The sequence below is a fragment of the Phascolarctos cinereus genome, unplaced genomic scaffold (assembly GCF_003287225.1).
Source record: "Phascolarctos cinereus isolate Bilbo 61053 unplaced genomic scaffold, phaCin_HiC Scaffold_1;HRSCAF=81, whole genome shotgun sequence".
NCBI lineage: Eukaryota > Metazoa > Chordata > Mammalia > Diprotodontia > Phascolarctidae > Phascolarctos > Phascolarctos cinereus.
This window is the reverse complement of record NW_027555514.1, coordinates 8,712,510-8,725,034: the sequence shown is the minus strand read 5'-3', so window position 1 is coordinate 8,725,034 and position 12,525 is coordinate 8,712,510. Positions and strand designations below refer to the sequence as shown.

The 12,525-nt window shown below is 42.2% G+C and overlaps 1 protein-coding gene and 1 pseudogene across 1 annotated transcript in view; one reads left to right on the top strand and one right to left on the bottom strand.

The window, feature by feature from the left end:
• CRPPA (CDP-L-ribitol pyrophosphorylase A) overlaps positions 1-12,525 on the top strand; it is a 256,432-nt gene that overhangs the window by 232,050 nt on the left and 11,857 nt on the right.
• Positions 3,710-4,192, bottom strand: LOC110217592 (thioredoxin-dependent peroxide reductase, mitochondrial pseudogene; annotated as a pseudogene).

Sequence of the window (12,525 nt, the reverse complement as noted above, 5' to 3'; positions counted from 1 at the left end):
GTGGCATTAATGTGGTATCCAGACAGAGGGGAGAGAGGGGACAAGCAGTCACATAGCTCCTACTGTGTGCTAAATGATTTTTACAGAGAGTGTCTCATTGGATCCTCACAATGACTCTGCGGGGTAGGTGCTATTAGTATCCTCATTTTCCAGATGAGGGAACGGAGGCATTCAGAGAGGTTAATCTTACCTTGACAGTATGGCAACCTTTGGATTTGTGGGAACTAGACACGTAGAGAGGACATAATTCAAATACTTCTGCTTAGTTTAGAGAAACAAAACCATAGATGAATAAAACCATTTGTTAAGTGAAATAGATGATGCAGAGTGAGTGGCATTGATTCAGGGATGTTAAAACTGTTCCTTCTTAAGCCAGATCTTCTCATTCTGAGACTTTTCTCTGTGCTGTGCCACTTGGTGCCTCTCTAAAGTTCAGAGAAACGTGAGTTGTTTGTTGTTATTATTTTAAATTAACAGCTGAAGTTCTTTATACCATTTTTTAAAGAGCACTTTTGGAATGGTGATGGGATGAGTACAATAGCTGCACCAGATGTCACTTCCCTGGCTCCCACATGTGAGCTCCCATGTTCTTGGAGAGCCTTTCCCTTCCACTCTTTCAGGACTGCCAGTAGTTGCCCTGTTCCACTCTTCAGAATCTCTCAGTGGCTCATTCCTGGGGAGGCGAATCTTCTTTTTCCTCAGACTCTGGCCTCTTGTGCTGGTGAGTAGGTAAACATCTTGAAGGGGCTGTGTGACCCCTGGGGCCATTTTAACTCAATGAGTCTTGAAGAATACCCCAGCAGCCTCAACACCCTTGACCATGGACCGTTATAGTTGAAAGCGTCAAGGTTATCTTCTTTCTGCTGACACCCCTCGGCAGGAGTCAAGGCTCATGTTACCATCCTAGCCATTTCCGAGCATGGTTTCAGGTATGATGGGCCTGAGTTGTCTTGCCATCAGTATTTGAAATGTGACACAAACCCAGAGCTTTTGCCATGTGGGCACAGCATTTGGTCCTGGTGCTTGTGGCAGCTCCCATTGGGCTCCTAGAGTCTAATTAGAGCTGCCATTTTATTCTCATCAATCGCATTCTGTTAGAGCTTCCAGAAAGCCAAGATCACTCTCAGAAACAATAGCCACACTACTTTGAAATGCGCATCTCTTTACTTATACACTGTCCTCAAAGAAATTCCAGAAAATCATGGAGGGGGGCCTGAGATTGCTCCCCCCACACCCCATTCTCATTTTTTCCTGATGTTATCTAGTAAATTACCTCAGGAAAAATCCTAACATCCCTCTTAAATTATTCATATACCTAGTTGTAATTTCATATTCAGTTTAGGTTATTTCTCAAAACTATCCCAGAGTTCAATGCAGGTGAAGCCAGGATTTGTTTAGAACTCATGTTTTATTCATAATGGAAGAAATAGACTTTTTTTTCCTTAGAAAATATCTTTATTTTTTTCCTGTTCTTGCAACTTTAAAAAAAAGTGAGCTATATTTATTTTATGGAAAAGTACTTAAGATGGAAAGCTTTCAACAACTGAACATCTAGGATTTTTTAAAAAGATTTTCTTATTATTTTTTAAAAATATAAATTAAAGCCCTCCCCCCCCCACCACCACACACATGCTTGCTCTGATGGCTCAGCAGGAGATCCTGGTCTCCCCAAAGCAGGGGCAGGTGAGTGTTTCTCTGGCAGATACAACCAATGTCAGGCTAGAAAGATTTTGAGTCTGGGTCCCAGTAGTGAACTTTTCATCTCCTGTTCCAGAACCAACCCATTGGGATTGGAGAGCCTCAGCACTGGTGGATTGGCCACTAAATCATGGGGATTTAGGTTTGGCTTGCTTGGTTTTTAGCTGGAGCTGTTTTCTAAGGTATAAGGCATTGTAATATGTTTTTGTGGAATGAGAGACCCACAATGATAAAATCAGAAATCCTAGAAGTATTGAATTAAGGCTATACATTTTGAAATATCCATGGAATGATATATTTAGCTGAAGCTTAATATCTATCCCTATAGATTCATAAGAAAGACATTTGTAACAAATAACATCTAACATAAAATTATAATGATCAAACTTTGATTTCCCTTAAAATCCTTATTTAATTTAGTATTCTTTTCGTTAGTAGAAAATCACATTTTGAAGTTTAATTTACTTTTTTTTTTCTTGTGGTGTGATACATTTTCAAGAACAAATTTCCTTTTTTTTTAATTAACTTGATGCCTTAAAGTACCATTGACACTTTAAATGTGACCCAAATTCAGAGCTTTCTTTTCTCTCCCTTCCACCTCCACCTCCCCCCCTGAAAATGGAAAAGAAAAAAAACTGTCTTGTAACAAATATGCGAGCAAGAGAGATTCCCATGTGGGCCTTGTCTACAAAGTGATGTCTCCTTCTGTACCCTCAGGCCCTCCTCTCTCTTGTCAGGAGGCAGGCGGTGTATCCTCTGGTTGGGGATCACATTGTTCAGAGTTCATAGGGCTTAACAGATGTCCTTTCAAACAGTTATCCAGGTTCTGCGTGTCCTCTCGTCTGGACTTTCCTTTTTTTTTTATAGTTTAAAATTTCTTCATTCTTGGTTAAAGAATGTACACTGGTATTCCTCAGCTCGAAAAATAAATGTAATAATGATGGCCAAAGCTGCATTATATGTAACTCTGGGCTTCAACAGATATCTTTTACAATCAAATTAAATAGTATTTGAAATGTATCAAGACATAAAGCTCACTCAGACTTCAAATAATAGTAAAATGAACCCCTGAATTAACAATCTCTGGTCTGCCCACCATGATTAACTGCTTGATCATTGTAAGTGCTGGATTTTTTTTTTAAGCAAATATACTTCATACTTGTCTTATACTCAAATGTGCCATGAGTCAAATTAGACCTCTGACATTGTTATCTTTAATTACAAGACATTCACTTTATGGAGAAAAAAGACTACAGTTTAATAATTTTTTAAAAATCTTCAGAGGGATACTTAGTTAAGGGAAAGCAGCTATACCTGTTTACCTATAACTCAAGGTCCTCAAAGCATCCTGATTAAATGTTTGCCACGCCTGGTTTTTTTTGCATCTAAAGGCAATGAATAATTTCTTTAGCCTATAAATTCAAGAAGGGAACCTCTAGGTTCCAATAAAGACATCAAATATATAGTAAGTATAATTTGTAAAGGAGGACTATGGGAAAAGCAAGGATTTGGTACTAAAGGATCCTTTAAACTAGCAACAACTATTAAGGTTTAATAGTTTGGGGGGGCAATTTTATGAAAACTGAGCATTTTGGGGTATTCACAGATATAAGCATAACTTATGCATATTCTACACTTCTGTATGCAGTAATTTTTTGCATGTTAATATAGATTCCAATTTGTGGTTTCTTCATAATTTAAAAAGCCATGCAGGTCTTCAATACATGGTGTCCTTTATTCACTTTCTGAAAGTACTCTTTGGAAGCGTTCAGAGAGGGCTTGATCGTAGGTGAATCTGGTGTCCAATTTGCTGGACAGACCTCTCCATGCACTTCCACAAATTGGAATGCCTTCACCAAAGAGTTTCTTCCACACTTTGGCCCACTGGGAGATCATTGACATTCATGTGTTTGATAACTCCATTAGGGTCAATTAAGGAGAGACCTGTTCATGCAACGCCAGGTCCTTCAAGCAGAACACCGTAGTCTCAGGAAATTTGTTTGGTTAAATCTTATAGGAGCATGATATTCATATGGCCTAAATCGCCACTCTTTCTTGGTGTATTTATCCAGGCAAGATGGCTAACGTGGGAATCCACTGAAACTGCAACTACTTCACAGTTCACATCATGAACTTCGTTAGCTTTGTCACTAAAAGCAACAATTTCTGTTGGACACACAAAAGTGAAATCAAGAAGACAGAAGAAAAGCACCAAATATTTGCCCTTAAAGTCATCAAGGCTTATTTCTTTGAATTCTCCATTGACAACAGCTGTGCCCTTAAAATATGGTGCATGTTGAGTTACAGCAGGCACATAGGTTGAAGAACTGGTGCTGAAAGAAAATTTTGAATGGGTAACACTCATGGGCATTCTGTTGGCTGGGAATGTGTTTCTAGTAGCAACAGGCCTAAAGGCTGCAGAAGTGCCCAAGGGGAAGGAATTCACATGCCGAGCAACTGAAGCCCAAAGTAACCTTCCCAAGGAAGCTGCCATCTTCCAAGCATCTCTTCTGGACTTTCTAGATTGACTTCCAAAAGATGCCTCTTTTGTTTAAGAGAGTGACACTGTGCGTCCAGTCACTTGGGTTTCTGTGGGTTCCATAAAGAAATAGAGAAACTGTTCATTTGGAGTCGTAAATGAAACTGTTCAGGCTCCTTTGTTTCGTGTTGCTCATCCAGCAATGAACTAATGAATTAATTCAATAATCATTTGTTAAATGAGCACCTGCTTGAGGCCGGGGAACTGTGCTAAGAACCACAGAGACAGGACTCAAAGAAAACAATACCTGCTGTCATCCAGCTTGTGTAGCTGAAAAAGAAACTTACCAAGGGGGGAGCCTTTGTGGTGGGGTCATTTTTCTTTTTTTCTTTTTTTTCTTTTTTTCTTTTTTTTTTGGTGTGAACATTTTTTAAAACACACAAACACATCAGTGAAAAGTGCAGCCCAAGAGCATCCTGATTCACCCTGAGCTCATGGCAGACAGATTTTGGCTGACCTCAGTTTGGAGCCAATGGGATGACGTGTGTTCCCTGCCCCCCTCTAAAATCAACGCTTCCAGACTTAGGAGGTCTGTAGTCCCTGTCAGCTGGAATCTCTCTGGCCCCTCCATCCACCTCTCCTGTGTTCTCAGCAGCGTTAGAACTGGTGGCATAATTAGTGGTCTCTATGTCTCCTTAAGGGCAGGCGTGGCGCCTTTTTTCATCTTTTTGTCCTGAAGGCCTAAAAGAGTACTTTTCACATAGCAAGTATTTATTAAATGTTGGTTGTTGAATTAAATTCTCTTTCCTCCAAGTGAAATGTTAAGTAGCTTGTAAGTGGCAGAGCTGAGCTTTGAGAGCAAACTCTGGCTTCACCTTGCATGCAGAAGGTCAGCTCCCCTTCCACTTCCCCCCTGCTCCTTTCTCATTAAAAAAAGAAGGGAAATTGTTTGGCTTCTCTCCATGTGTTTGTACGTTCTTGTGAAAAACAAAACCCACAACAACTAATTTGATTCGTGTCAAGGATGGTCATCATCGTTCCCTAGGGTTCAGTTCTGAGTTCTTTCTTCTCTCCATTTCCATGATCGTGCCGATGGAGCGTATCATCTGCATCTCTGTCCTTTGACTCGCGTGCGCTCATTCGCGTCTTCCCAGGCATAGTCATCATTTCTGAGAGATCTCCATTCTTTTTCTGATCCACTGCTGGTTGAACCACGTTACGCTCCAGTCATTGGCCATCTTCGTCGTTTCTAGGACTTTTATGCCACCCCAAGCGCCCCTACAAATGGAGTGGTGTTTGTAGAGGTTCTCTTTCTTTGGGGTCTGTGCCCCCCAGTGGGACCTTCGGGTCAAGGGTGATGATGAGTTGTTTCAAGAAATGCCGTCCCTTAACAAGAGTCAGCATGGTAAAGACCTCGGCAGGGACAGGCGGTGGGCCTGTGTCAGCTTCACTGTGTCACCCATAGTGTGCCCTAAAAACGTCACCGAGGACACAGAGAGAAGAGAAGGAGGTGACTCACATTGGAGTCAGAAAACCTGTGACCTTGACCCTCTAGGCCTCAGTTCCTTCATTGATAAAATGATGACCGCCATGCTCCCTGCTAGCTCCAAATCTACAAACATACCCTACACAGGAAGAACAATAGTAATATTTTAACATAATATGTAGTATATATTCTATAACTGACATGAAAAGATGTGTCTTGTTATTTAATAATGATAACTAGCATTTCTGCCTCACTTTAAGGTGTACAAAGCTTCATGTGTATTATTTCGTTTGATTTTCGCAGTAACCCTATGTGGTAGGAGCTATTATTATCCCCATTTTACAGATGAGGAAGCTTGAGGGTAAGTTACTTGAACAGGATCGCATTGCTCAAAAGGACCTGTGGCAGAATCCAAATTCAGGTCTTCCTAACTCCATGTCCAGCACCTTATCTGCTATACCAAGATGCCTTTTTAAGAGATAAAAGATCGAAAGCCTCAGTGGTCCTTTGGTCTACCCATTCTATTCAGAAAATTAGGAAGGAAGATAACTGTGATGTTGGTTGAATCATTTATTGGACAAGTCTTTCTGAAGGGGTTACTGAGCACCAAGCACTATATTTTGGATAAGCCCTAGCGATACAAAGAAGAAAAAAGAAATGAAAGCTTCTGCCCTCATGGAACTTACAGTGTCCTAGTGAGAGGAGACATCTACACAGATGATAATGCAAAGTTAGAAAATTATCTAGTACGTAGCAGAGGCTAAAGAGAGAAATTCGATGACAGAGGAATCACTTCTAACTGGGGATGGAGAAAAGAAATCAGAAGAAATGGAGGACGAAGAAGAGGAGAACCTCGCCTGGAGTCACAGCCCTGTCACCACAATCACTGTAACCTTGAACAAGTCACTTACCTTCCTGTGACTTAGTTTCCTCCTCTCTGAAATGAAGTGGTTAGACCAGGTTATCGCTCAGGGCCTTTGAGGCTCTGACTCCTGTCCTTCCTAGCAAGTGGCCCCTGAACTGACCCATGGGCCTAAGAGGAAGGGCAGGGTTCAATCCTCCTCTGTTAAATGGCAGTAATAGTATTTGCCCAACCTACCCCACAGGCTTTTTTGGGAGGCAAGCCCTTAGCAAGCTTTGAAGTGCTCCAGAAAGGAAAGTCAGAGTCAGTCGGCAGAAGGAATCCACTCCAGACAGGGCGGGTGGGCACATGCATGTTTGTATGTGTGTGTATGTACACACGCGTGTTTGCATGCTTGTATGGGTGTGCATGTAAGGGCTGAAGGAGCCCAGATGAGTTGAGGAATCGGTGTTTCCACCAGGATCATTCTTCGTCCCTTTGTTAGAGAAAAGCACTGGCCCATTGCTAGTGCTCAGGGATGGGGTTCTACCAGTGTGAAGTTAATTTTCAGTGGCCCACTGCCCTTCTTTCCACTTCATGGGGCACTGCTAGTATCACCTCACCCCACTCCCCCAAAAATTACATAGTATTTAGTCTGCATTTGTGTTCTCTTTGCTTATATGTATGCATGTTGAACAATGCTTTCTGGTAGGATGTAAGCTCCTTGAGGGCAGCACCTATTTCACTTATGTCTTTGCATTCCCCAGCACCTAACACGGTATCTAGCACACAGAAGACCCTTATTAAACACTTGTCGATTGACTGACTGATTGATTTGAAGGATTGGATGAGATAACCTCTAAGGTCCCTTCTAACGCCAATCAGTCAACATTTAGTGAGCACCTGCTATGTTCCAGGCACTGTAAACCTGTGATTCTTGGACATCCAGTAGAAGGCCCACACTTCTTCTTATGATCCCTCAGTTTCTCACTCAGAAGGACCAACCATCCCCTTCCTCATGGAGATTCTCCACCAGAGGGTCAGGGAGCTCTCCTGGAAAGGTTTGGAAGATTAGCTGACGCACCAAACAGACCAAGCCGTCTGCGCTTGGCCCTTGGTTTCGGCTAAGTGAATGTGCTGGGTTGGGTCAAGTGGGAGCTCTGAAATAGCTCCAAACATCTTCTGCTTTGATGAGGCTGAGTCATCTTTTAGAGAAGACTGGTAGGAAACATCGATGAGAACCTCACAGTAGGAAAACGTGTTTAGGGTCTGAGGCCTCTCTTGGGGGATAAGTCCATGGATCCAGCCGAGGGCCAGGGCAGTGGGGAACGTGAGCCTGGTTGGACCAAGGTGTATCCAGGCATGTTGTCCTACAGCAGTCACCCAGGAAGGCGAGGGAGGAGTAATTGGGATGTGGAGAAAAAACCAAAGCCTGAGGACCAGTGAGGAGGAGAGGTTTTAAAATTGCATGGGTCAATAGTAATAGCTTAAAAAGCCCTTTTCTTGCAGCAGTCCTAGGAGGTGGGGCATGGCAGAATGATTGGCTCCCTCTTTCAGATGGCAGGCTTTTTGCCCCTTTCCTCCCAGAGAGCTTGGAAGCTTCCTCCCCACCACTTTGGGTCCACCCATTTAGAATTTATCCCATCTTGCCTGTTATGTTTCTGTCGTGTTATCTTCCAATCTGTGGGTGATTACTGTCTAGTTGAATCATTCCGTTGATGCTTTTATGTCCTAGCCAATTCCATTGGGTTACATGAAAGAAAAGCTACTTTTAAACAAGCCGTAAGATTTTATGACTGGCCCTGGAGTCTGTGGAGTGCTGGAATTGCTTCTTATAACTGGAAACATTGGGATGCAGAGCCAGCTTCCAGTTCAAAATCTCTGCCTTATGTTTATTTGTTGTTTGAAACTCTCTATATTTTGGATGAGGGGACTGGGCCCTCCCCTTGCATTGGCCCTTCCTGCCTTGAAGAGGGAATGGGGAAGGGGTGACTGGGAAGACAGCGTATGAGATGCCACTTGAGGAATTCCATGGCTGAGCATCTCTTGCGTCTTTTGGCAGGAGAGCAGATTGGCGGCTTCCAGGAGGAGGGTTGTTTACTGGTGTATTAAGCGAAATGTAATTCATATGTTTCTGGTTTTATTTATACTTCAATAATTAAAATCTTGTTTGGGAAGAGCTGATTCGATACCCAAGAAAAGGTATGAGTTTTTTCCCCCTTTTTCTAAATGTGTCAGACCTTTTCCCTCTCCCTGAAGTTTAAGGGGTTAAGAGTCCAGCAGGCACCTGAGCCCCACAAGCCCTGTTTACAGCACACCCCCAACCGTCTTGAGTAAGCATTGGTCGGCTGCTTGGTATAGAAATGCTGATAGCTCAGATCCTCCGCACTTTGTCCCTCCCTCATCCAGTGCCATTTATGATGTGGCTCAGTGTGGGACAGGACTTGGGGCCTCACCAGCTGCCAGCAACGTGCCCATGAGAGGCTATAGCTTCCCACCCTCAAAGCAGCTGCGGCATGGCAGCATGAGTGTGGCTGCTGGACTTGGGGCCAGGTTTGAATCTGCCTCCGATACTTAAAGATGGTATATCTGGGCGAGTCACCCTAACTTCCTCAGCCCCAATTTCTTCACCTTTCAAAGGGAACAATACCAGAACCTCTCTTCCATACAGCTCTGCTACTTGACTGTGTTCAGAACTGACAAGCTCCCTTTTAGAAGGCCACCTTTGCCCAGTCACAAACAAGCCAGCCTCCATTGCCATCAGGGAAAACTTCATGCTTCGTGAATGGAAAACAGGGCAAAGTTGAATCTGCACTGTTTGATACTGTGTTAATGCACCTGGTGATCTCTGCTACCTGTCCTTTGGCTGAGCATTTTATCTGTGACTTCATCAACTGAACTGAGGGGGAATTCAGTTGGTCATGGCTATACTGACCAATTCCCTAGAGATGAGAGAGGGGAAGTGACTTGTCTAAAGACCAGGAACTGGGGGCTTACACACTCTTCTGGTGCCTGCAGTTTCATCCCTCCGAATTCAGCTGATAGAACGGAAGCCCCATGAGGACAGGCCTGTGATGTTTTTCTTTGAATTCCTAGGGCCTAAGACAAAATAAAATGTTTATTCTGAGGTTTGCAGAGTACTTCACTCACATTGTTGCATTTGCCTTGCCAGGGACTGGTGCCTGACAGTCCAGAGGAGAGCTAGCTGTGAAGAAAGATGCTAGACCTCAGAGTTTCCCTTTGTTTCTGTGTTCAGGGGTGAGGTGGCTCAGCTGGGCTCGCTGGGTCTCTGCCTCTCCACAGCTCATCTCCCCATCACGGGCTGATTGTCTCTTCAGTCTACATTGATTCTTTCCTCTGTTTCTAGGGCTCACCCTCATCAGGGCTGCCTCTGAAGCCGTGCATGGGGATCCCGAGTCTCCCTGCAGGGTTCAAATGAGGTCTCTCCTGAGAAGGAAAGAAGGCCCAGGAGCCTAAAGCATTTCTAGTCCAAGACTAGGAATTTGAGCTTGTTCTTACAGACAAGTTTATACAGTTACTGCTGAAAAAACCCACTTTCTTCCTCCTACAGAGTGTGGAGTTAATGGAAAGAAGGGAACCTGCTCTGAAGGGATGTATGCAGAGTGTCGCCTGACAAGGAGAATAATTATTCCGAGTTTGATGTTTCTCCAGCCCTGATTATCCAGCACATCCGCAGGCCTGAGAGCCTTTCCATAATAGCTTGACAGCCCTGCCCCAGACACAAGATGCAACACAAAAAAATTCACGTGCTGTGGAATTGAATTAGAATGTGTGTCTTTTTAAGTTAATATTTCCCCCCCAACACCCGTATGTGTGTATGTGTATGTGTGCATGTATGTGTGTGCATGTGTGAGCACGCACACACGTGTGTGTGTGTGTGTGTGTGTGTGTGTGTTTCGCTCGTTGTCAAGTTACCACACAACTTCCAAAAAGGATGGTGGCTCAGAGGGTGCCGACTCGATGGTGAACAAAACTCTTTGTCTGGTCCTGGGGTGGTGAGAGTTTATTTACCAGCATGTCTAATAATAACCATAACAACAACAACAATAATAACAATTTCAAAAGAGCAAGTGGTTCAGGAAATCCTGTTTCGATGAGACCCAGAGGGTGCATTTTTCTCTGCCCTGGCAGTCACACGGAGCTGGGAACTCCAGGAGTCATGGCTGTGGTTGATGACCCATCACTTCCCCATCTCCTGGTTGTCGTCCGTGGGCTTTTCTCCCTTGCCTCTGGTCCTGTGTCTGAGTGCTGGGATATGCAGCCTCATCTCTGCCTCTTCTCATGTGCCTTGTCTGTAGTCAAGGAGAACATTTTCTCTCTAGAAGTTGTCTAAGCTCGCTGCTGGCGTTTCACTTGTCCACTGACTATCCAGACATCCAAGGATGTCATTGTCCAATCAGAACAAATAATTCAAAGGAAAAAAAAAAGTTTGTGAAGCTTTTCCTTTTTTGGTTTTCTATAGAATATTTAAATTATTATTTTTTAAAATTATTTTTATTTTATTAAATATTTTCCAGTTACATGTAAAAGAATTTTAAACAATTATTTTTTAAAAATTGAGTTCCAAATTCTTTTCCTCCCTTTTGCCCCTTCCCTCTCCTTGAGAAGGCAAGCACTTTGATTTCAATTGTACCTGTGAAGTCATACAAAAATATTTCCGTATTAGGCATGTTGCAAAAGAAAATACAAACAAAATAAGATAATATAAATGAAAAAATTTAAAAAAGTTTGCTTCAATCTGCATTCAGAGTTTGTCAGTTCTCTCTGAAGGTGGATAACACGTTTCATCTTGGGTCCTTTGGAATTATCTTGGATCGTGGCCTTGATCAGGGTAGCTAAGTCTTTCCCAGTTGATCATCCTTAACAATACTGCTGTTACTATGTACAATGTTTTCCTGTTCCTGTTTCCTGAGTTCATATAACTGTTCCAAAGTTTTTCTTTTAATACTTCTCGAGTCTTGTATTTGAGAGTCAGATTTTCTATTCACCTCTGCTCTTTTCATCAGGAATACTTTAACATCCTCTATTACATTAAATATCTATTTTTCCCCTTGAAGGATGATGCTCAGTTTTGCTGGGTAGCATATTCTTGGTTGTAATTCCAGCTCTTTTACCTTTTAGAATATCATATACTAAGCCCTCCTCTCTTTTAATGTGGTACAGGCGAAATCTTGTATGATCCTAAATGTGACTCCATGGCAGTTGAATGGTTTCTTTATTGCTTCCTGAAGTATTTTCTCTTTGACCTGGGAACTCTGGAACTTAGCCATAATATTCCTGGGAGTTTTCATTTTGGGATCTCTTTCAGATAGTGATCAGTAGACTATTAATTTTTATTTTACCCTCTGGTTGTGGTATATCACATCAGTTTACACTGATAATTTCTTGAAATAGGATCTCCAGGTTCTTTCTGTCATCATGGCTTTCAGGTAATCCAGTAATCTTTAAATTATGTCTCTTCAGTCTATTTTCCAGGTCAGTTGTTTTTCTGATGAGATTGTTCACATTTTCTTCCATTTTCCCCCATTCTTTTGACTTCATTTTATTGTTTCTTGATGTCTCATAGATTCATTAACTTCCACTTGCCCAATTCTGATTTTTAAGGATTTATTTTCTTCAGTGAACTTTTATGCTTCTTTTTCCATTTGGCCAATTCTGTTTTTTAAGGTGTTATTTTCTTCAGTATTTTTTTGTGCTCCTTTTACAAGGTGTTAATTATCTTTTCCTAATGTTCTTCCTTTGCTTTCATTTCTTTGCCTCATTTTTCCTCTGCCACTCTTATTTAATTTTGGAAATCTTTTTTTTTTTTTAGCTCTTCCAGGAATTCTTATAGGGCTTACATCCAATTAGCTCTTTTTTTTTTTTGAGGCTTTGCTTATAGCTGCTTTGACTTCATTGTCTGCAGAGTTTGTATCTTGGCGTTCCCTTTGAAGATAGTAGCTTTTTGTGTTCAGATTCTTTTGGTTGTTCTTGTCGTTTGCCCGTTTTTCTCCACCCTAT